Raw genomic sequence first — 24,125 nt, 5'->3', positions numbered from 1 at the left:
ATACCTTAGCCAATCCGCATGCTGTGCCCGGGGGAGGGGGAGCTTAACAAGATAGAACAATATCAGCACAGGCAGACGCATTCCGTGTACTAATAAGGTGTCTGGAATTACAGTATGCAGGAAAACTATACTCTGCTCAGCTCCAGCCATGGGCTGGAAGCTTCTCAAAGTGTTACTGTAGGAGTTAAAGTCATTCCCACTGATTGGAGGCTATCAAGATTTCAAAAGAGGGGAGTCGCGGTTGTAAGGAGGAAGCAAAACTCCTTGCTCATTGTGTTTTACAGCCTTCCTTAGTAAAACTGCTGAATTGTGATTTCAAATATTCCACCCTCTCAAATGAATTAAGCACAGCGCTGAAAAACAGGAAACGAGAGAGGCACACTTGTATTGTCGACCAAACGTTCACAGGCCTCGCACCACAAAAAGTGGAGCCGAGAAATCACACAAGTCTTAGGAATTCATTTGAGGACGGTGAGAAGGGTCACCACCAAGCCTCTGGCCGTGTGTTGAAACCCGCATGACAATTATGAAATTAACGGGAGACAGATAATCGGCTTGAAAGGAAATTTGGATTTGGACTGATTTTCAATAGTGGAGGATTCAGACAGACTGGGTGGAACTAAGAAGGAAGCAAGAGAGTCCTGGACCACAGCGATGACTGAGCCTTCCCGTGCAAAGCCTGGCTCTCATAACAGATGTTCCCACTGAACTCAGGCTGTGTCAGAACCAGAGCTAGCTCGACTACAAAGTAAGTCAAGCTTCTTCTCCTGCAGATTTCTCGTTCAGTTATCAATATAATCACCAAGCTGCAACATTTTTATTGTTAGTTTTTATTCAGTCCTAAGAAAAGGTTAAGTCTGCCATGCCAAGCTTCTCTCTTGGCTGTCAGACCTGTGCCTCAGAATGTTGGAGTCACCCCTGAAGAAGGGCGGCGGGAAGGAGGAAGTCGGGGGTGGGGAGAGCTCACGAGAGTTTGTTTTCTGTCATGGTCCCACACTATCATCCACTGCCCTGGCCTGCCCCGTCTCTTCTTCTCCCAGCAGGCCCCTTGGCCCAGCTGACACGGGCTGACTTTGAGCTTAGCTTTAGGCGGAAAGGATTTCTCAGAGTTCTGCACTGTTGCTTCAGATATGTTTAGGAGTGGCTCCAAAGGAGTCCACAGGCAGAACGCAACTTTGGAGGGAGGGCGGCGCAGACCAACCTGAGGAGATCACAGATAAAAAAGCCGTGGTGCCCACTTGAGGCCTCCGTTGTAGGTGACACACATCTTGATTGGAGTTTACTGTTATCCTCCAGGGTCTTAGGGGAAGCACTACTAATAACAGGAATTCCTATTCTGAAGGGGAAGAAACAGCGTTTTGTTATTCTTTGGTTGAGTGTGATGTTACAAGCAGATAGATATGCCTTAGTCACGTGATGTTACAAGCATATAGATATGCCTTAGTCACATGGTGCTTCGCATGATAGACGTCCTTCTATCATCTCAGGCATTTGAATGCCCGATCCCCAGTTTGTGGCGCCGTTTGGGTAACATTAGGCGGTGTGGCCTTACTGGAGGAAGTACGTCAGTCTGGGAGCTTTGAGGTTTCAAATGCCATATGCTGTTCCCTCTCTCTGCTTGTTTCTTGCTGTTTGAGACATGAGCTCTCCACTGCTCCTGCCAACATGTCTGCCTGCTGCTGGGATGGTGATGGACTCTTACCCCTCAGGAACTGTCAGCCCAAATGAACCCACCCTTGGCTGCCTTGGTCTTGGTATTTGTTCACAACAATAGAATCACCAGTAGTGGCCATGACTTAGGGAGTAACATGGCCTTCTTAAACATCACCTGTTCTGCAGCTATGTGATCAATACCATTATCTGGCATCTGTGATTGCTTCCTTCATGTTAGCCTATTAGTTACTTAGAACCATTACTTTCATTTCAGAAGGCATCTCATTTGATATTCATTTTTGTTTTATTCTACTTAGGTTTGGTTGTTTTTGAGACAGGAACTCATAGAGCCCAGGTTGGCCTTAATGTAGCCAAGGATGATTTAGAACCTTGGAGTCTCCTGCCTCTACCTTCTAAATGTTGTTATTAAGAATGTGTGCCACATGGGAGGCAGAGGCAGAATGTGTGCCACAGGCTGGCAAGGTGGCCCAGTGGTTAAAAGAACTGACTTCTCTTCCAGAGAACCCGGGTTCAGTTCCCATCCCCCACATGGCAGGCTCACAACTGTCTTAAACTCTAGTTCCAGGGGATCTGACATTCTCGGATATGCATGCAGGCAAAACACCAATGCACGTGAGATAAATATAAAAATAAGTAAATAAAAATTTCTTTAAGAGAAAGAAGGAGAAGAATGCGTGCCACCATGCCAGGCTCGTATTTGATATTTGTAACACAGAATCACCCTGACCTACCTTTTCTCTCCAGGGACAGAGCTAGAAAATATCCCACTCACATCTCACCCCCATCAGAAACAGCTAAACTTAGAAGGTGGGCTGTTAAAGTCACCATTATCTTATACCCTTTCCTAACCTAGCACCCAGAGTCACCGCGTAGGATTCTTTAGAGCTAGACCTAGCCCGAGCTTTTTGAATTGATCTTTTCTCCACATTTCATATCTCAAGATAATCCCCAGTGAAAATTAGCCATTGATCTATAAGTCTACGAGGTCAATGAAAAATGAAAACTTAATTGCAAATTTCACCTTCAACCAAACAGCAAAATGTATCCCTAATAATGGTTTCCATTCCTAAACCACAGCTTCTAATAATGAGGGAGACCTTTTAGTGGTTAAAAAGTACAGAAATGCAGGGGTCAGTGGCCCAGGTTAACCTGTAACAGAAGCAGCACAGGGAGGTGGCCAAGAAAAGGCAGAACGACGGAGAGAGCTACTCCAGTGAGTGTGTATGGGTGATGAAAGCCCCCGGTCAGCTTGCAGCCTCCAGAGAGCACGGACGGGAAAGTAGGTCAAGCAACAAGGACATCGGGTAAAGAGATGCGATTTCGTTTTCAAAATATCGTGTACTGAGTGTCCCTCTAGTCCAAACAAAGCAGGGAGAAATCAACTTCGTGGACAAACAGAGCAGTAAAATCTTGGAAAAGGTTTTGGTATGCAACCTAAGAACAGGCCAAAAGGATTGCTACATCCCAGCAGCTAGCCGGTCCAAGTCCCGTTTCTCTCGTGGAGGATTATTCCTATGTCCAGTCCCACACCATCACCTGCATCGCCCACTTCATCACACACCTGTTTCTCTCTTTGAATTTATTCAAGGGGTTCCCTAAGCATAAAGCTGGTTTGATTCCATGACAACATGGTTTGGCTCTGGTGACTCTTTCTAGCCATCAGACAGAGGCTTATAAACCAGACCAAAAGGAAGGCCTAGGGTTGGCTTCATTCCTCAAGATACTCCTGAGAGATTTCTAGAGTCCCCATTTCCAAACATGGATGTTTCCTTTTTGGGCAAAACCACTTATCACAACAGACCAACAGACCCAGTACAGCTTTGAATTTTCTGGAGCCTACAAACTGATTGTAGAGATGACATTTAATAAAATCCAAGTGATTCGATTGGCTCACTGAAAACAAGCACCAAAGAAAAATTAGCTATGTCAGACTTCTTTTAAAAATACTGAAACCTCAGCCAGGTGGTGGTGGCGCACACCTTTAATCCCAGCACTCGGGAGGCAGAGGCAGGCGGATCTCTGTGAGTTCGCGGCCAGCCTGGTCTACAAGAGCTAGTTCCAGGCCAGGCTCTAAAAAAGCTGCAGAGAAACCCTGTCTCGAAAATCCAAAAATAAATAAATAAATAAATAAATAAAAATAAAAATACTGAAACCTCTCAGTGAAGGGAATCGTTTAAAAATGAATAGACAAGTCACGGACAGGAAGGAAAGAATTACTGGACAGGAGATCGATGTGTGGGATCAGGAAAGAACTTGTAGTGTCAGGCGTGGCGGCACACGTGTGTGATCCCAGCACTCAGGAGGCAGAGGCAGGAAGAACACTGCAGATTCAAAGCCAGGCAACAAAACAAACAAAAATCCCTCAGACTTCCTAATAAAGACAAGAAGTCCTGAATAGGAGTAAACAAGTGTTTCACACAGGAAATCTATGACAAATGGCCACCTGGCTCAGCAGGTAAAGGCCACCAAGCCTGACAAATCAAGATCAAGTCACATAGAAAAGAGAGAGAACCAACTCCCTTGTATTGTGCTCTGACCCCCACACTATAACCATAGTTTGCAATCATGCACACAGGTGTGTACACACACACATACAGACAGACTCACCCATTAAATACATAAATGTTAAAAAGAAAATAACAGTTACATATGGATTATAAAAGAAGATATAAATTTATTTGAAGAAGAAGATGAATAACACATTAAGACCACGGTGTGCTCAGTATCCTCAGCTATAAAAAAAAAAAAAAAAAAAAAAAAAAACCACAAACCTCCAGTGAAACCCCGGTGTCACTATGTGCCACCCGGATGGCTTAAAATGAAAACACTAAAGACACCACACAATGACATTGGAGCTCTTGCTTGTCATTATTTGGAATATAAAATGGTATATTCACTTTGAAAAGACTTTTAGTTTCTTTCAAATATGAAGCATATACCAGCTGTGATCCAGTAATTAGACAGTAGTCCCCCCCCCCCAATCTCCCAAAAGATTGACAGAAGACATAACAGCTTTAGTCCCGATAAACAGGACTGGAGAAATCCTGGGCATCTGTCAGGAGGAGAAGGTCTTGTGATGGAGCAGCACTCCGCAACACAAATGATAGCACAAACAAATTCTGAAACATTAAAGTTAAATGATGCACAAAGGAGTCTGGACTGCATGGCCTAGTCATATGAAATTCTAGAACAAATAAAACCCATCTATGGTGAAAATTTTCAAGAGAACCATGCCCCTAGGGATCCAGAAGGGGAATAATGACAAGGACCTACAGGAGGAGCATGTGGAGCTCTTTAGGGTCATGGAAATGTTCTGCAGCTTAACAATAGTTTGGTACACAAATAAACATTGTCCCAAATCCAAAACTTATAACTCTCACATTTCAACAATACAGCAGTTCACATCAGAAGAAAAGCGTAATTATTGAAGTGATGTCTGAGGTGGAGCTAGAAAGGTGTGTATAATGTTTTCTTTTTCTCGGTGTTGAGGACCAAACCCAGGGCCTATTACAGCACGCTCAGCTCCAGGGTTTCCAGAAGCATGCTGTGATTCAAACTCAGGGCAAGTACGAGGCGTACGAGGCAAGTATTACACCACTGAACTACATTTACTTTTAATCGAATGGAAACATAAGGTGGACTAATGAAGGTAAGCCTGTGTGTGTCTGTGTATGTATGGGTACGTCTGTGTGAGATCGTGAATGTGTGCATATGCGTGTGTGTGAGTACTCTCGTGTGTGCATATGTGTTTGTATGTGTGCATGTGTTTGTGCGTGTGTGTGATAAAATAAGAACTGTACTTTTTTTTTAATGTGTATGGATGTTTTGCCTTCATGTATGTCTGTGCATTGCAAGCATGCCTGATGTCCCCAGAACCCAGAAGAGAATGTCAGATCCCTTGGAACTGGAGTTGTAGTCCATTGTGAGCCATAATGTGGGTGCTGGGAATTGAACTTGGGTCTTCTGGAAGAGCAAATGATGCTATTAACCACCGAGTCATCTCTCCAGCTCCAAGAACATAAACTTGTATTGGGAGCATCTATAAGAATATGGTTGTTCACTGTAAAATTCTCTCAAGTTGGTGCATATTTGAAAACCCTCACAATAAAGAGCTTCGGGGGAAAATCGATGTCCTTTTGTGACCTGTAGACCCTCTCCAGTCATTTGTTAGATCTGAATGCTCCAGTTCTTAATGCTATATTGTTAGCAGATTATAGAGAAGACAAAGCCTGGATTGGGAGACTCTCCTATCTGACTTCTTTTCTTTCAAACCTAGTCTTTTTATCTGCGTGGACAAAAGAAGGCAGAAATGGTTATTATGAAAGGAGGGAAGACAGAAGAAAGGACCTGTGACCTCACAAACAACAACACGAAACTCCTACTATAGACTATTGCATCTCAAGAGCAGGCACTCACTCCAGACTTTGCAGAATCGAGAAATTAATGAAAACCTCAAGACTGTATCCTCAGAGCCACTGAGGAATGATAATTACAGACAGTATTTCTGGAGCAGACACATAACCTTGGTTCCCAGGGTACCCCCTAAAGCATTCTAATAGTATGCTATTTGTGGAAGGTTTTTCCACCTTTAATAACAGAGAAATAATGTGAGAGGGAAAGAAATCCCTTATTTAGCCACTGGGGTGTTATTATTGAGCCCCAGCTGAAAGCCCCCTTAAAAACATCCATATGGCAGAAGAACGTGTTTCCCCATGAAATCAAAACTGAGTACGTCTGAGACTTCTGAACATCTTTTTCCTTGGATCTTAAAATGGATCTGTGCATATTTGTGGAAAACATTTTTATGATGTGCTATCTTCCAAAGTGAATGGTTATTTATAATTCATAAAAGACCTGGGCACAGGAAAATTCTCCCCTTTTATGAGTCCCGTAAAGTTAGGCCAGCTGATCAGAACATATTACAGACATCAGCCTCCCCGTATGGTTGAAGTTTTTCCTCTTCAGACTAAACACAAAGGCTTGGTGGTACTGAGTCTGTTGCTTCGAAGCGAGCAGGGTCCAAATCTCTTTTGATTAAATGTTAAATAAACAAAACATCACTCCCGGAACCAATCTCTGAAGACACAGAAGGGAAAAATACTTGGAATGCTAAACATACTTTTAAAATCTCGCGTAGTCGTTATAAGAACGACAGTATGTTTTAAATGGATTTTCTTTTTTGTTTCCAGCATTTAACTAGACGTTGGATGTGGTCACCGTGTCCTCATTTCCTCTCAGCTGGTCAGAGACTTGAGTCAGCGTCCTGGTGCCATGAGCAAGAGTGACTTGGGTTGGTGATGAGGACACTGGGGACGTGGACCCAAGACCGGGACCCTGGTGCCAAGGGTTTCCACCCAGTTGCACCTGGTCACCCCCACAAGCCATGATGTCATCAAGAGCTATTTCCTGCGAAGAGCTGTGCTTCTTCATGCTGCTGGCAGCATGTCCACCTCATTCGCTGGTGTGCCACACAGCCGGCCACATAAGGGAATTACACAGACATTTCAGCGCTCTCAATTAGACCTGAAAATAGCATGTCTTCACTGTCTTTGAACTTCCCCGCCCTCTAATATTCCAAATGAGCCCTGTCAACTCTATTTTAGAATTATGTGGAGATAGAAACTCTTTTTCCCCCTCCGTCCAGACATTTAGATGACTTTAAAAAAATATGGGTTGCTAACTGCTAAACGCAAAAGGGCAGTTCATCCTTCAACAGGGTTCTTGTCTACAAAGAACTGATTTGCTCTCTATTCTACTCCACACGCCTGCCCTACTACTGCCCACAATCGATGGTTTTCAATCGCTTTTAAAGCCTTGCTGCACAGAGTATTTCTTTGATCTCCTAGGCAGTTTGGAGAGCTCAAACTGTAGGGCTGAAGTTAATACTAAAGTTCCTTGCTTCTGCACAATTAAGAGTCCCACCAATAGTGTTTGGCAAAGGAAAAGAGACTCAGTCAAGAGGCTACCATTTTGGTTTGCAAACCATGCTGCAGGCTTGCCTTAAATGGCTATGTTAGCTTTCTGTTATTGCAACACATGCTTGAGATAATCAGATGGTAGAGTAAAAAGATTTGCTTTGGCTCATGATTATCGTTTTGGTGCATGGCCATTGGCCTCCCTGTCTCTGGGAGTATGACAAGGGAGCACGTGGGTGGTGGTGGCTCATGGCAGAATATACTCAATGCATGACCAGAACAACAACAGCAGCAGCAGAACAAAACTGGAGCCCCAACACTTCCCCTCCGAAGAATGCTCTCCAATGAATGGGAGACCTCCCACTAGGCCCTACCTCTTGACATTTTCATCACCTCCCAATAGCACCAAACTGAAGATAAAACCTTTAGTGTATGGGTCTTTGAGGGGCATTCCAGATCGAAACTACAGCAGATGGGAAGAGTGACATGGGAAGAATTCAGTCCATTTCTGTCCTTCTTATGAGTTATTAAGGTTTCAGCTTCCAGAGACCAGTGTGGATGAGGCTGGGTAGCCAAGTGGTAATAGCCAAGCAGCTTTTGAAGTGAGCTTGTCATCATCTTGAGCTGCCTGACTCTGAAGGGCAGAATGGAGAGAGCTCAACCTGACCAGATGCCAACGGCCCCATGTGGCACCACGAGTAGGACTGGCAAATGCAATATTTATTCAGAGGGTCTTGACAACATCGTCATGAAGTCACCCATCTTCCCCTAAGCGGTTTGCATCTTATAAGATCCACCATCAAGAGGCTCAATGAGCGGGCTGGAGAGATGGCTCAGCGGTAAGAGCATTGCCTGCTCGTCCAAAGGTCCTGAGTTCAATTCCCAGCAACCACATGGTGGCTCACAACCATCTGAAATGAGATCTGATGCCCTCTTCTGGCCTGCAGGCAGACACACAAGACAGAATATTGTATACATAATAAATAAATAAGTAAATAAATAAATAAATATTTTTAAAAAAAGAGGCTCAATGAGCATATGAAACTACTTCCTTTTCCACCCTCACTGCTATTCAGCATAGCTATTTAAGTATTGTTTGCTTTAAAAGAGGTGTGTGTGTGTGTGTGTGTGTGTGTGTGTGTGAAGACCAAGTGTATAATGCCCTAGTATCCCATTTGGGGGGGTCACCCTACCCAGATTTATTTCCCTATTACAAAAGTGAAATCCGTTAAGATGCTCTTCATCAACCATCACTTAAAACCTTAAATCACTGGATGACATAAACGGTAAAAAAAAAAAAAAAAAAAAAAAAAAAAAAAATAGCTACCAGAATCCCACGGCCATCCATCCTCTCTATCCATTCACATTGCCAACATTGCCTAGGTAAGGACAAAGAGGTAAGTCTCTGCGACCTCTGCCCTTCAGGGGTTATACCAAAGGTGCTCTCATCCATGTCCCCATGCCTGGCCTGATCACAGGTAGCTCTCTTCTCAGCCTGCACCAGGGCAAGAGACCAGGGATAAAAACTGGCCTCAGACCCTACCCTCTGTTTCGTGAACTCCGCCTACCTCATTTTCTGGGCTTCTGCCATGTACCCTGTCTGTTGGCATCTGGTACATGGTCAGTCAAGAGAAAAACTAATGTTTTACTACACTGGGAAAGCGTCCCAGGGTACAACTAGGGTAAAATGTCAAATGCTCACTTTGTGTTTCTGAAATTTAAGCCAGTACTGACAAGTCCACTGTGTTTGATTTTCTTTTCTTCTTTGTAAGCTGCTGCCCCCTCCTCTTCCTAGGCCAGGGCTCACAGGTCATGTGACTAATTCTTTCAACCATCCCTCCAGTCCAATCACCCTCCTGATCTCCAGAGACAAGCCATTTCTTTGAAGGACCCTAAGCAAGGCTTCCCTTATTCTGTACCCACTGAATTAAGTCCCTTGAAAGACTAGGTTTTGGTGGATAAAGGGGACAACTTTTTAATTGCTATTTCTCCAGCCCTGGGGATTGAACCCATGGCCTCACACATTGTAAGTATGTGCTCTACCACTATACCACTAAGCTATGTGCTTAGCTCCTTTCTAAAAAAAAAAAAAAAAAAAAAAAAAAAAAAAAAAAAAACTTTATTTGAGACAAGGTGTTGCCAAGTTGTATAGGCTCATCCCACTCTGTAGCTTAGGTGGGACTTGAAACTGCTACCTTTCTCAGCCTTCCAAGCCCTTGAGACTTCAGGCCTGTGCTATAAGGCCTATCTGAAAACTGAATTGGGAAGAAAGTTGGGTAAAGAGAAGGATGATAAGTAAGAGCTAGGTGCAGTGGCTCACACCTGTAATCACAGAACTGTGGACACCGAGACAAGAGGATGGTTTCAAGTTCTCGACCAATCTGGTTATATAGTAAGTTTCAGGCCAGCCTGGGCTACAGATCAAGACCACAGCTGGAAAAAAAAAAAGCAGAGCCGATGCCAAGAAGGAACCCAAGGCTTCCCTCTTGCCTGGAGCCCTGACTAACACTGCAGTCTGATTACAGCATGTCATAAGTAGGCCCGACAAGCTCCAGTAGCCAGTAATTCTTGAGGAAGTTTCCATCCCTGAGGACAAGGGCAAGCTTCCTGGTTTACGGGGAGCAGCTCACCAAGGCTGGGTTACAGGTATGCAAAGGCCACAAGTGGATCAAGATCTGGGTGCCCTCAGCTCCGGAGGCCTCTTCGAGGGCCTGGGGCCCTGAGGCAGCCACCTGTGGAAGGCAGGCCACTCTGCCCCACCTTTTGCTAGTTGAACTGGTTAAAGTCCTTCCCAAGAATGACTGAAGACAGCACCCCCTTATTTGCTCGGGGGCATACATTCCTGTCTGTCATCAGTGTTCTTGCAGACAGTTGGTCACTTGTATTCAGAATCCTCTGTGCTCCATCCCTTTTGATCAGAACAGAAGGCAAAAAAGGCCAACAGTTCATCTGCCCTCGTCTTCGGTTTGGGCTCCTTGGCTGGACTTCCCCTGTGCCTTCTCCATCCTTGGTGCTATTTAACCAGGCAGGTCTGGTAGACTCATGATGAGATCCACTTACATAATTTAAATTTTTCTAAGGGAGATGCTTTTAAACAAGTAAAATTAGTGGTTTGTGTCTACATTTATACCTTTATCTGTTCATGTAAAAAGAATTATCATGCTATGTAATTCACCAATTAAAATGTACAATTTAGTTTATGAATATATATATATATATATATATATACTGTGATAGAGGACAGTGTGGGATACATGACCCATTATTAAAGGGGGGAGAGACAGAAAGAAAGAGGGAGAGGGGAGAAAATAAAAGAACCTGATTATTAGTGCTTACTCCTGATTTTCTTCTAAAACGCCCTCTGTCACTAATCTGCCTTCTGTCTCTGTGAATTTTCCCAGTGGCCACTTTATATATATAGAATCCTACAAGGTGTGGCCTTCTGCGTCTGGTTTCCTTCACTTAGCACAACATTTTCAAAGTTTATTCGTGTTCTTGCATGAACTACAATAAAGCTATTTTATTTAGCCAAATCTATCCAAAATATTATTGTTTCATGTAGTCAAAATAAAGAAATGATTAATGACGTTTCACTTTTTTAAAATTAAGTTTTTTGAAGGTCAGTGTATTTCAAGCCAACTATGTTTCAAGAGTTCAGGGACCACACGTGACTCATAGCTACTATACTGGCTAGCATAACCCTAGCCAGAGTCGTTTCCGTTGCTTGACATTTTTGTTTGGTTTAGCTTACTTGTGTTTTTGTGAGACTGTGTAACCCTACTGGCCTGGAACTTGCTCTGCAGACCACATTGGCCTCAAACTTGTGCCAATCCTCCTGCCTCTGCTTCCATGGTGGAAGGATTACAGACACATACCACCACACCCAGCGCTTCTTTCTGCTAGTCTTTCACCCTAGCTTAGCATCTACTGAGCTAAGTCCTTTGAAAGACTAGGTTTTGGTAAGCAAAGAGGGATAACTTTTTATTTTTATTTTTCCAGCCCTAGGGATTGAACCTAAGGCCTCACATACACTAAGTAAGTGCTCTAACGCTGAGCATGTTTTAGCTCCCTTTAAGAACAACAACAACAACAAAACTATTTTGAGACAAGGTATTGCTGAGTTAAAGAGGCTACACTTGACCTCACTCTGTAGCCTAAGGGGACTTGACCTTGCTCTCCTCCACCCTCTGTCTTCCAAGCACTTGGGATTTTAGGCCTGTGCCATAAGACCCAGTTGAAAACTAAATTGGAAAGCAATCTGGGTGAAGAGAGAAATCTGGGTAGAGAGGGATGACAGGCAGGAGCCAGGTGTAATGGATTACACCTGTAATCACGGAACTGTGGAAGCTGAGGCAGAGAACAACTTTCCCCAAGCACCATTACACTCCTGAATACCTTTCCATCTCCCTAGGCACCAATTTACACCAGTATTGGGATCCAAAGCCTGACAACTCTGATGTTTTGCAAAGTACCCTTGTCCCCTGCAGAGGGCTCTAAGCCTGTTGTCTGCCTTGGTCATTGTAATGACTCATCTTGGTTGTCGACTGCATCTGGAATGAGCTAAAATCTAAGTTGCTGGGCATATCTGAGTAGATTTTCTTTTCTTTCTTTTTTTATTCCTTGTTTTTTGAGACAGAGTTTCTCTGTGAAACAGTCCTGGCTATCCTGGAACTTGCTTTGTAGACCAGGCCGGCCTTGAACTCACAGCAATCAATCTGCTTGCCTGTGCCTCCTGAGTGCTGGGATTAAAGGCTTCAACATCACTGCCCTATAGAATAGATTTTCTTAATTTGATGGTCTTCGAAAGACAGCTCACATACAGGACATGGGAGAAGGACTCTTTCTCCTTCTGCCTGTTCCCCCTCACTCCCATTGGCAGGTTCACCTATTCTGTTGTTGATGCATTCCTTTGCTGGTATTAGAACCTGCTTCTTCAGATTCCAGAGTAGACTCCAGGAATTCTCAGGGACTTCAGCACCAGACTGGGACTGTTGAGACATCTAGCCTCATGGACTGAACAAATACCAAATTCTCGGCCATTCCATTCCAAGACAGCCATTGTTGACTACCCAGACTACACCTGGTGCCGGGCATACCTTTAATTCCAGCACTTGGGAGGAAGAGGCAGGTGGATCTCTATGAGTTTGAGGCAAGCATGGTCTACAGAGCTAGTTCCAGGACAGTCAAAGATACACAGAGAAATCCTGTCTTGAAAAACAACAACAAAAAAAACCCACAACTCAATAAATCATATATCATATGAATGTGTGTGTGTGTGATAGAATAAAATGAATTCTATCATTTATGCTCCTGTAGAAAACCCTGACTAATGCCGCCATTATTACTGACACAGAAGCCAACTGGCAAGTAGGTCTTTGAGGCTCCCTCTCTCTGCTGACTTTGCTTCCTCGGGTGCCCAGGGCATAGAGCTTCTTGCTACCCAAGAGGACAGACAGTCTTTTGTTGTTGTTTTGTTTTTCAAGACAGGGTTTCTCGGTAGCTTTGGAGCCTGTCCTGGAACTAGCTTTTGTAGACCAGGCTAGGCTTGAACTCACAGAGATCCACCTGCCTCTGCCTCCCGGGTGCTGGGATTAAAGAAATCCTTCTCTACAAAAACAAAAACAAAAAAAAACAAAACATAGTCTGGCATTTCTTTTTAATTTTCTCCAGGTACATTTCCCAGGCATTGTTTTGCTAATAATAGCTCCAAGCACACAAATGGAGCTCAGTGGTAGAGAGAGGCTTGTGAAATTGCTTCAAGCGTCCTCGCAGCTTTATCCTGCTCTCATCGGCTGTTTCATTGAGAAAAGGGACATTTAATCAGTCTAAGGGCACATCTTATGAGTCTGCCCCCTGAGCTACCACCTCCTTCCAGACTCCAGAGAAAAGAGAGAAACTTACCACGCTGCCAGGGGCTGCTCAGGACACAGGAATTTCCGAATGGAGCAGTGGCTTTATGAGCCAAGCACAGTATTTATCTCAGCACGGCTCCATCTACATGGCAATATGTAAGTGATTCCTAAAAGTCTGTGACTCTAAAGAAATGTTTGTGAAATCGTTTTTTTAAAAAAGAAAGAAAGAAAAGCCTTACAAAATTGGGGGTTGTATAGTCCACAACATAGAAGATTGAGGGTAGGCTTAATAGGTCCAAATGTAATAGGGAGGTAAGAATAGCAATATTATATTCCTGCCAGTTTCACTTCAGAACAGGAAGTCAGGGGACAGGCCTGAGCTGGAGAAGGGATTTGGGTTAGCTTTAGGAAGAACTTCCTGTTACTAACGGGGGAACACTGGAGAATCTCACGGAGGGGGCCTCACATACATTCCCCCACCGTCGGCAGCACACTTTCTAGGGTTGACCTGTTTTCTAGTTCAGCTTCCTATGAAGGTTCACGAGACTCACAGTCCTGAGTCTGCACAGTGTGAGAGGAAGGGATCTTTTAAAATTATGAATTATTCTAGCAGCAGAAAGTCTGACCCACTACCCAAGTGAAGACTTCTTCAGCCTCTCAATTAGCCCTTCGCAAGGCAACAGCATTCTGGGAAAGGAGAGCAAGGCAAGATGCCTTTGAGGTTTGGAGACTTCTATGAGCTAATTCATATTTGTTTCCTTTGACTTCACTGTTACTTCATATTCCAGAGAGAGTGGCATCTCCGCTGCCACCCTAGGATTCACCACCACACCTGACTCAACGACCGCTGGCGTGTCTGTGCCCAACAGTTAATACCCAGTGCCCCAGGGAACAGCATCAAGCATCGCCATCTTCATTGACACCCAATTCAACAAGTTGTGAAGAACCAAGTTTTCTTGGGAGGATCGGGCTATGAGTCACAGGCTCCTCGGCTTCCATGTGGCGTCATTTTCTGCTGTAATTAATTTTCACCCGTTGTGCACATTCCTGAGGTTGGGGGTACCTAACGTTTGCTGGGGATTCACATCGGATTTCACGGTACTATGAAATCGCTCCAGCTGTTTCCAAGGCAATCTTCGTGTAACCCAAGCAATTCCACTACTGTTGTCATTTAAGACTGCTTGAAACATCTTAAAAGTACCATCCCCGCTTCCTTCCTATTGCCTATTTCCAAGTGGGAGGAATTCTTATGATGTCATAGGGTGGTGAGGAGAGTTTGCTTTAGTGCAGGCAAGTTATTCCATGTTATATTTGAGTGAGCTTTTTGCATCTGGTCTCTATTTGTTAACATCCATGGGCTGTGTTTGCATCACTACACCGAATTATGGAAAGGCTTCCACTTCGGATGGTTAATATATATGTGCCACCACATGCACACACACAACATCATCGTTATCATCGGCGTTATTATCACTGCCACTACCAATAAACAAGCTCCAAGCTAGAAATACCAAACTGGGGAAAGCTGTACTACATCTACTACTATAAGAGAAAGACAGAGACAAAGAGACAAACAGAGTCAGGGAGAGCAGAGAGATAAAAGAGAGAGACAGAGAGACAGATGTAGACAGAGAGACAGAAAGAGATTAAAGTCTATCACTAAGCCTTTCTGGTTTCAATTTCATCCTTTCCTTTTGAAATAAGATCTAGTCGTCCTAGTCCTCCATCAAGAATAAAGTAGCGGCCGGGTGGTGGTGGCGCACGCCTTTAATCCCAGCACTCGGGAGGCAGAGGCAGACGGATCTCTGTGAGTTCGAAGGCCAGCCTGGTCTACAAGAGCTAGTTCCAGGACAGGCTCCAAAGCCACAGAGAAACTCTGTCTCGAAAAACCAAAAAAAAAAAAAAAAAAAAAAAAAAAAAAAAAAAAAGAATAAAGTAGCAGGAAGTAGCGGAAACAGACCACCCAAGGACTGAGGTGTCAGACGGGGAATGGAAGAGTTCAATGAAAACTCAAAGATGCTGTCAAGGGGATGTGAATATTGATACTCAGGTTCCTGTTTCTCACCTGTGAAGTTCCCTGTGTCTTGGGGTAATCTTCCAGCCAGAGCCGGCAGGGCCCCCGTTGCTTTCCCAAGTGCGTACCTAAGCCCCGAGGCACTAGACAACCAGCCCTTTTCAAACCAAGGCTTTCAAATTCTTGAGCAAGGTCCCTGTTCTCCAGCCTCCTCAGGACGACTTTTGTCTTCCGTTCACACACATTTCTTATCACCGTCTGGTGTGTCCTGTCACTTCCACTAAACTGTGGAGTTTCTGAAGACTAAGATCTGTGCCACCTAACCCGGCAGAGCGCCTTCCTTCTGGTACCTGGGGCAGGGGAGTTGCCTAACTCCTACCGCTGGACTTTCACTGTTCGCTTTGCTATCGCGTAAAATCAAAGTGTTCTCTTTTGGATTGCGAGATTTCGCGATGACAGGATTTCAGTCTGTGACAGTGCAAGGGACTCCCTGCCAGACTGTCACTGATATGTGGGGGAAACAATCATATATAGGGAGTGATTTACAGGGTCTCGGAAACAGCCTTCCTCCCCCACCTACAGAAATTTTAAAAAAGTGACACTTTGGATCACAGCTTTGATCCTTGTTTACATACAAATGCCTCAGGGAGCAGTAATACGATAAGCTGTCTGTGGCTCGGGGGAGATAGAGGGAGACAACGAGCCTTGGAGGGAGGGAGGAGACGCCATTGGGAAGCAGAGGGAGGGCTTCCGGTTGGTCCCATTCACACCACAACCTTCCTTGCTTATTTTCTCCTTTGTAGTTCTTCTTTGTGTCTTTCACATCATATGCATCCCCACCCCATTCATTTCCCCCACCCCTTTGAATCCACCCCCTGCCCTTGCAGCCTCCCCACCAAAATAAAATAAAATTTAAGAGGAAACATTTTTTTAAAAAAATTTGAAAGAGAGAGAGAGAGAGAGAAAGAGAGAGAGAGAGAAATCAGCCTCGTTATGGAAGTTGTAGTGTGACACGGTGAGTCTTGCAGTAAAGCCTTCCATCCGTGTATCTTTACTTGCAAAGAGCCAGTTCATTGCAAAGAGTCACTGGTCTGGTTCGAGGCCTCTGGTTTCTGCTACGCTATTGATTCTGGGCCCTCACTGGAGCTCCTCTCGGCTCTCCTACTGTGGCCAGTGCTGCGGAAACTCCACAGTTTCGGGTCTGCAAGGACTGGTCCCTTCCCAGGCTCCAGCAGATCCCAGATGAGGTGGTTGTTGGTTGCGCGGGCCTGGGTAATTGCAGTGTTGGTCTGCCCACCAGCTCTCCCTTGTCCTCACCACCAGGGCGGGCTCTCTTGCATCGTTCTTGGGAGTTTACCACTTGCAGAGATGGACAAAGGGCGGAGCCGGTTCTCCTGCTTTTAAGTCCTGGGGTTGGATCTCCCACGCGTACACCTTCAGGGTCAGCTCTACTTTGTTGATCAGGCAGTGCTGAGGGTCAGGACTGGCTCTCTGGCTTGTAAGACCTCAGGGCCAGTTCTCCCACAGGCCTCAGTGGGTCATGGATGGGGAGGAGCATCTCTTCTTCCCCACCCATGCTGCCACATGACAGATTGATAATACTGACAGCTCTCCCAGGCTAACAACTTCAGGGCTGATTCACCCATACCTCTGCCAATGGGGCTGGCTCTATTGTGTGGCCCACACAACCTTTCTAATGGGTAACATAGCATAAATATGAAGAATCTTTCTCTATGCCAAGACTAGCCTTCTTCTGCCTTCCTTGGGCACCAAGGATGTATGTGGTTCACAAACATACATATAGGCAAAATTGTGGGAGCCCACAAATTTGGATTTATTCCACCTTGACTAAACATCAGAGAGTTCAAACCTATTATTGCTCCTTCAAGGTTATGACAGGAGGTTTGGCCCAGGGTGTGGCTACTAACACTAAGTTTTGACCTAGGGTGTGGATATTTGACGCTTTGGGTTTTGAGAAGGTGATAACTTTGTTCCTTGTGTCATGGTAAAGAAGCCTCTTGCCTTGCCCCTCCTCTTGGAACCGGGGTATAAAGCCTGTGAGAAATAAACACGAGGTGGATTCAGTGCTTACTGGATGCCCTCCCAACTTTATCCTGTGTCTCTGTCTTTTCTTTTGTATCCCTGTCTTTTCTACCTGCCATTTCTTAATCCTCACGCTCCCCTCCAAGCACAGACGAATAAGTTGTGTGGGAACTTGGCTGATATTGCTGCCCAGATGCTGAATATGACACAAAATATCCATGTCCATTGATAAAGGAGGAGGAGGAGTGCACCAAGGGAAGACTGACCGAGTGCCAAGCAGTGCTCTGCACACATAACAAGTAATAACCTTATTACTGCCCCTCCATTTCCAGGGCTTAACCCTGTTCCTCTCTCCCATTGTATAGATAAAATGTGGAAGCCCGGAGATCCTCCAAGTCACTCAGACAGAAGGCAGCCAACTCTAGAGAAGAATTGTTGACAATTAAATCATTAAACTCACCTTCCTTTGTCCCCCTTTTCCATTCGCCCATGATTTTTATTCTCCCTGGTGAAAGGCTTAACGTAGACAAGTAAAGAAATCCTGGGTGTGGGAACGAAGCGACATTGTAGAAGGAAGAAGCAGTGTTCCGGTCATATGTGAGTCCCCGTACATAGAAGAGTTGACAAGCAAGGTCAGCAGCATGGTGCTATGAGCACCATCAGAAAGCATCAAGGTGAACCAGTCTTCTAAAGTAACTGGGAAGCCTGCTATTGCAGTGGTTCTCTACCTGTGGGTTCCGACCCCTTCTGATTGCATAACATATATCCTGCATATCCGATATTTACGTTACAACTCACAACAGTAGCAAAATTATAGTTATGAAGTAGCAATAAAACTAATTTTGTAGTTGGGGGTCACCACATGGTAAGGAGCTGTATTAAAGGGTCGCAGCATTAGGAAGGCTGAGAACCACTGGTTTATTGCAATTCGCACACTAGGGAGCTTTCTCCCTTACGACTGACTCGCCAGAGGTGATCCAAGCAGTCACCCCCTCACTGTTCACACCGTTACAGAGCACGGCCTTCTTGTTGTGGGGTGCTGCTCTCTGTAAACTTGCATGGAAGTCACTGTGTGTGCGAATGAGTCAACGGCTTCTTTTCCTTGGGGAGGCTGAGTCGAGAAAGGTCATCCTGATGCTCTCTGGAAGAGAGACTCTATTACTCTTTACACCGGGAGAATGTGATAAGGACTGGCTCTCTAGAGCTAGGGTGATTTTCCAATCATCAGAATTCGATCCAGGGAAAACAACCGCTAGACAAACAGTGAAGCAAGAAGCAAAGCGGTACTGTGTTTGAGAAGAGTTCAGCACACACAGGTGTAGGGTTAAATGGAGTGGAACGACACCGGAAATGAGATTGCTTGATAATCCCCACCCACCCACCCACCCACACAGCAGTCCTCAAGGCAAGCAAAAACACATGACTGGGAGGTGACCTGGACACCCACATCTCTTCCACACAAGCCCAGCTGATGCTGAGTTTCTTGTGTAAAGGAGGCAGGGATGACCAAGCTGAGCAGCCAGTGTTCAGGAGCTGGAGCAAACTGCTATTTGCCAACCAGACCCACCCTGCTGCCTTGTTCTCCTGTTCTTCTGGGCTCTGGGAATGACTCTGTGCCATGCACAGGTAGCAGCAGGGAGAAAAGGCTGGCTCCTGTGCCAAGCTCTGCAACGTTCCTGATGATCACAAACTTACAGATAGCATGTCTTCAAACCTGTTTTTTTTTCTTTATTATGTAGAAGAAATAATTTAATTAAGGCAGGGTTTCTCTGTTTAACAGCCCTGGCTATCCTTGAACTTACTTTGTAGACCAGGCTGACCTCGAACTCACAGGGATCCGCCTGTATTTGCCTCCCAAGTGTTGGGATTAAAGACGTGGGCGACCACCGCCCGACCAAAAGAAATAATTCTTAAAAGCAAACCTCTTAGATGCTCCCAAATTGTAATTTGGGACCTTTGGGGTGACTGATCTCTAGAATGAACTATGCAGAGAGCTTGTCACACTTCTGCTTTCCTTATTATCACTAGAGGTCTCAGTTTATGTCTTCCTACACAGGTGGTATAGGATCAACTTGCTGAAGTTTTTGGAAGACTAAAACCATGAATAAAATGCTGAGAAAAAAATTGTACTTTACTTTTTCTCTCACAAGATATGAGTAGTTTATATTTTACTATGAGAAAATTTTCACTTCAGTAACAGCTTTGGCCTTCACCTCTACCCAGTGGCCAGAGAGTATTGATAGCCCCTTAGATTGGGCGTCTTCTCTCATCCCTGGCTAGCATTAGAGCCATGGTTAAGGATTCTATCTAGTCTGGCTTTGTCTGTATTTAAAGAGTCTTAGAGAAAATTTTTAATTCTGGAGAAAGAAGTTTTATTTTTCTTAGCACATTCTATAAGGTTTTCAAATATCAACCCTAAGTTCTTCTTGAACTAGCAGTAGATAACCTTTAACAGATGGGAGTGAGAGACATCTAGTTCTTCTTTGCATCTGCTCTGGAGAACTTGCAGAAAATCCATGAGGTCTTACCGTTAACTACACTAATTTTCCAGGTTCTTATAGAGGTTTTAATAATTTATGTGTTTGTGTATGTGCATGCGTGTGTGCGCGCACGCGCGTGTGTGTGTGTGCGCGCGCATGTGTGTGCAGTCACCATGGCTCATGTGTGGATGTCAGAGAACAACTTGCAGAAGACAAGTTTCTCCTTCTACCATGTGAGTCCTGAGGGCATAGCTCAGGTCATCAGCTTGGCAGCCAGCACCTTTACGCACTGAGACTTAGTGTCCCTCTAGTGTGGATACAGCTGAGTGATGCTCTAGCTCTCGATTTCTCTAGCTGAGCTCTTTGTGTTTTCAACCCCGTTGTCTTGCAGAAGAGCAGAGCCCCAGTGAAGTGCTGGGCCCTACCTTCAGGGAACACTTTCTTTTCATTTAGGATTTGAGTGCAAATAAATAGTTCTTCCACTGGAAGACTCTCCCATCACCATTAGCCTGCCTTTGTCGGTCACTAAAATTATTGGTATTGAATCTTCTTGTTTATTGTCATCTCGAGTACACGATACCCATGATTCGGAGACAGCACCGACGAGGTGAGTGGTCTACCAGGGTCTTTGACTTCACACTCAAAGGGAACCCAGACCATGGCTGTCATTCTGCAGGGATGATTTGCAGTAACACATCTCCATTGACTCACAGAACCAGCGCTTGCAGGGTCCAGTCGAGGAGTAAGGGCCTTAATAACTATAAACCTCTCTGTCCTTTCAGAAGCTCTTGGCAGCCCAGATACTTGTTGCTTCAGTGATGCTTTGCCAGTTATTAAAGCCGTGACTGCACAGAATTTGCTATAGTAGCAGCTGCCAGTCAACAAATCCCATTGTTAAGGTGCATCCAAGGTCAGGGCAATGCCAAGGCTGTCTATTAAGAATTGCAACAAGCCCCATTGCTGACCCATCAAGCAAGAATCAGGAGAAGGAGCACAGGCCGGAAAGAGGCTGAGCCAGAGAGACAGCTGAACCCTGGCGGAGCTCCTTGTTACCTGCCCTGCAGAGCCAAGTCCTAGCTCTGAGAAGAGCTGCTCTCTCTGTTTGCAAGCAGAGACAGGGTACCCAGGAGGGACCCCTCCGGGAGGCTGGGAGTGTGCTCAGGCAAACGTGAAACTCAAGCCCTGAAAGTTAAGCCCCAAATCCAAATATGCTGTTACTCAAAGCGTCCACAGATTGGCTCGTGCTTGGTTATCGTATGAGGTTACTCGTTGGCATGCACTGCGCAATTCTCTGGCATGCCCGTGGCTCATCAGTGGCATTCCTTCCTGAGTCAACACTGACCCACAGCCTGGCTCAGGGAGGACGTTGCAGCCTCGTCCAAAAGGCCATAGTTTTACGTGAAACCTAAAGCCTACAGTCCTGTTTTGCTGGCGTCATCCTGCTTAGGCCTTTTAACTCCAAGGATGGCCTGGTGAGTATATCCAAAGAATGATTGAAAGGTTTGAGGAAATATCCTAGGGGTTGCATCTAACTGTTGAAGTAATGAAGACTTATCTGGCATCAGCTGGATTCACAAAGTTACAATCCGGGGCCGGGATTTTGGAGGCCAAGGGAGATGGCATCTCTCACGGGAGCAGCGTTAGGCCAATTGCAGTGTTCAGCAGTTTCCCAGCCCTCCGAGTTCAGAGCTCTTTGTAATCACTTTGTTTCTTTAGCTGAGTTTCTTAAAACACACTCTACCCCTTGTGGAGCTCTCTGGGCCTCTACCCAAAAGCTAAAGGATACAAAGAGGAAGAAGAAAAGAGCGAGCAGTCGACTCTCCCCAACCGGTGAAACCAAGCCAAACATTTTACCCTTGTTATTCTCCAAAAGCCTGTCAATACTTACAATAGGGGGACTAGGAGGAGCCTAAATGTGGAGCCATAGAAGGTTGGTTCTGTACGGTGTAGGAAAACAAGCAGTCATTAAAATCAAGCTGGAGATTACAGAGGAAACTTTAATGATGTGGAAAAATATAAACAAGAGATTGTCAAGTGAGGGAAGTTATAACATTGCATGCATGTTTGGTTGTATTTTGTAAATATAGACTACATATTTTTTACTTGATGTGCACGTCCAGAAAAAAAAGGAAAAATATAAATTAAAATGCTACTAACAATACTTATAGGTAAGGATTGATGAATGAGTTTTTAATTTATTTTCCCCCAAATTGTTCACAATTTCAACACTTATTTTTTATTCTAATTATTTTCAATATTAAAAAATATGCCCATAGTATTTGGGACAAACACTATAGGAGGAAGTCGCTCCTTTTTCCTCTAATATATCTCGGGCATACTCTCCTTCCTTTGTTTTTCTTCCTTTTTTCCTTCATATTTTCTTTTCTTTTGAGGCTGAGATTTACAATGTAGGGGAAGCTAGCTTTGAACTCTTGACCCTCCTGCTTCAGCTCCCAAGCGTGGGGTAACAGGACACAGCAGTGTATCACAATCTCTCTTTCACTTGCTAAGAAGTCTGTTGGATCTCCAGCTGGGGGGGGGGCGAGGCGGGGGGGGGGGGGGGGGGGGGAGGGAAGGAGAGTTGCTCCCACAACTGTCTTGCTGCAGACAGACCATGGAATCAGGGAAGCATTGGGGCTGGAAGGAAGGCACAGTGAACGGCATGTAACTTTCCTTGAGAATTAAGTGGTGAGGGGGGGGCGTCTAAAGTCTGAGTCTTTCAGCTCCATGTCCCGTGTTCTGCACAAAGGAGGGAATTGGCGCTGTTCAGAAGAGCTACTTTGCGGATGTTTTATTGCAGTCTTAGCATCCCTGGAGGGAACTGGGGGAGGCCATCCCCCTTATTATACGGATAACACTTGCTGACACCTGCTAGGCTCTGGGCACCAGGTATGAAGCCAAGCTATTTCTTGTGAATATCTCACATGTTCGTACTTGAACCCTTGGGGGTTGGTAATGTTGCTGTGCCTATTTTGCAGCTGAAAAAACTGAGGCTTGGGAACACTGCGCCATTATCAGGGAACTCACAACTAAGACACAGTGGAGCCAAGCCAAGATATATATATATATATATATATATATATATATATATATATATATATATATATATGTGTGTGTGTGTTTTTCAAGACAGGGTTTCTCTGTAGCTTTGAAGCCTGCCCTGGAACTCACTCTGTAGACCAGGCTGGCCTCAAACTCACAGAAATCCACCTGCCTCTGCCTCCCAAGTGCTGGGATTAAAGGCGTGCGCCGCCACCACCTGGCAACTAGAACTATATTTATATACACTATATTTTGCACATGACCTCTTTCAGGCTTGACACACAAGTGTTTTGCAGCGAACACATTTAAGTTACTCTTTCCTTTCCCCCTGGTTCTGTCATCCCGTCTTTTTCAAACAGAGGAAAACAGGAATAATGATATAAAATACAGGCCAGCCAGCGTCAGGCAGGGTTCAGCGTCAGGCAGGGTTCAGGGGCCCCACTTGGCATTCGGTACTTACTGCCAAAAATCTAGGGTCAAAACAAAATGAAACACCCAGCCCAACCACAATGATTCTCAGTTGGCAACAGAGATGCTGGCACTTTGCCTCCAGGAGTTCAGCCTGCCCCATACAAGGTACTTGCTCCCCAGGTATTTGTAGTTCTTATGTAACCCTGCACCGCTTTCAACTTGGCCAACACGTTAGTGCTTGTAGGTGAAGCTCATCTCTTTTTTCAGCGAGACGTACAATGCACCCTGAGTCATGTGTAAAGGGCTCGAACAATGTTTTCATTGTGAACAGAGCCCTAAGGGCCTCGTCTTACAGTCCTCACATGTGTGTTGTGTCACCCGAGTGGAGAAAGGGCCTGCCTGGTGCTGGGGCCCCGGGATCGTCTGCAGCACCACAGGCAATCTCGGCATGCCATGACTGCTTGTCAACCCCACCACCCATCGCTGGCCTTTCTAGCTTGAGGCTTGGGGCTGACTTGAACAACTTCCGTCACCGGCTCTTCTTGCTACTTTTAGCACGCACCATGCTTACATCCAGTCTTTTTCGCCTTAGCTAATTTCTGATCTGTTCTCTCTTCGCGTGTCTCGGAAAGCTGTAACCGTCGGCTCCATAAAGCACAGAGTCGAGAGCTGAACCCCCCGTTTTAATCTCTTC

At 45.1% G+C, this 24,125-nt stretch overlaps 1 long non-coding RNA gene across 1 annotated transcript; it reads left to right on the top strand.

The window, feature by feature from the left end:
* Nucleotides 1–501: 501 nt before the first annotated feature.
* On the top strand, nt 502–8,509 carry LOC119810680. The gene is made up of 3 exons (XR_005284778.1): nt 502–748; nt 5,164–5,323; nt 5,951–8,509. It is a non-coding gene; the product is annotated as an uncharacterized LOC119810680 (long non-coding RNA).
* Nucleotides 8,510–24,125: the final 15,616 nt, after the last annotated feature.

Source organism: Arvicola amphibius, chromosome 3 (genome assembly GCF_903992535.2).
Source record: "Arvicola amphibius chromosome 3, mArvAmp1.2, whole genome shotgun sequence".
Taxonomy (NCBI): Eukaryota; Metazoa; Chordata; class Mammalia; order Rodentia; family Cricetidae; genus Arvicola; species Arvicola amphibius.
The sequence above is the reverse complement of the archived record's forward strand: the minus strand, read 5'-3'. Positions and strand labels throughout refer to the sequence as shown.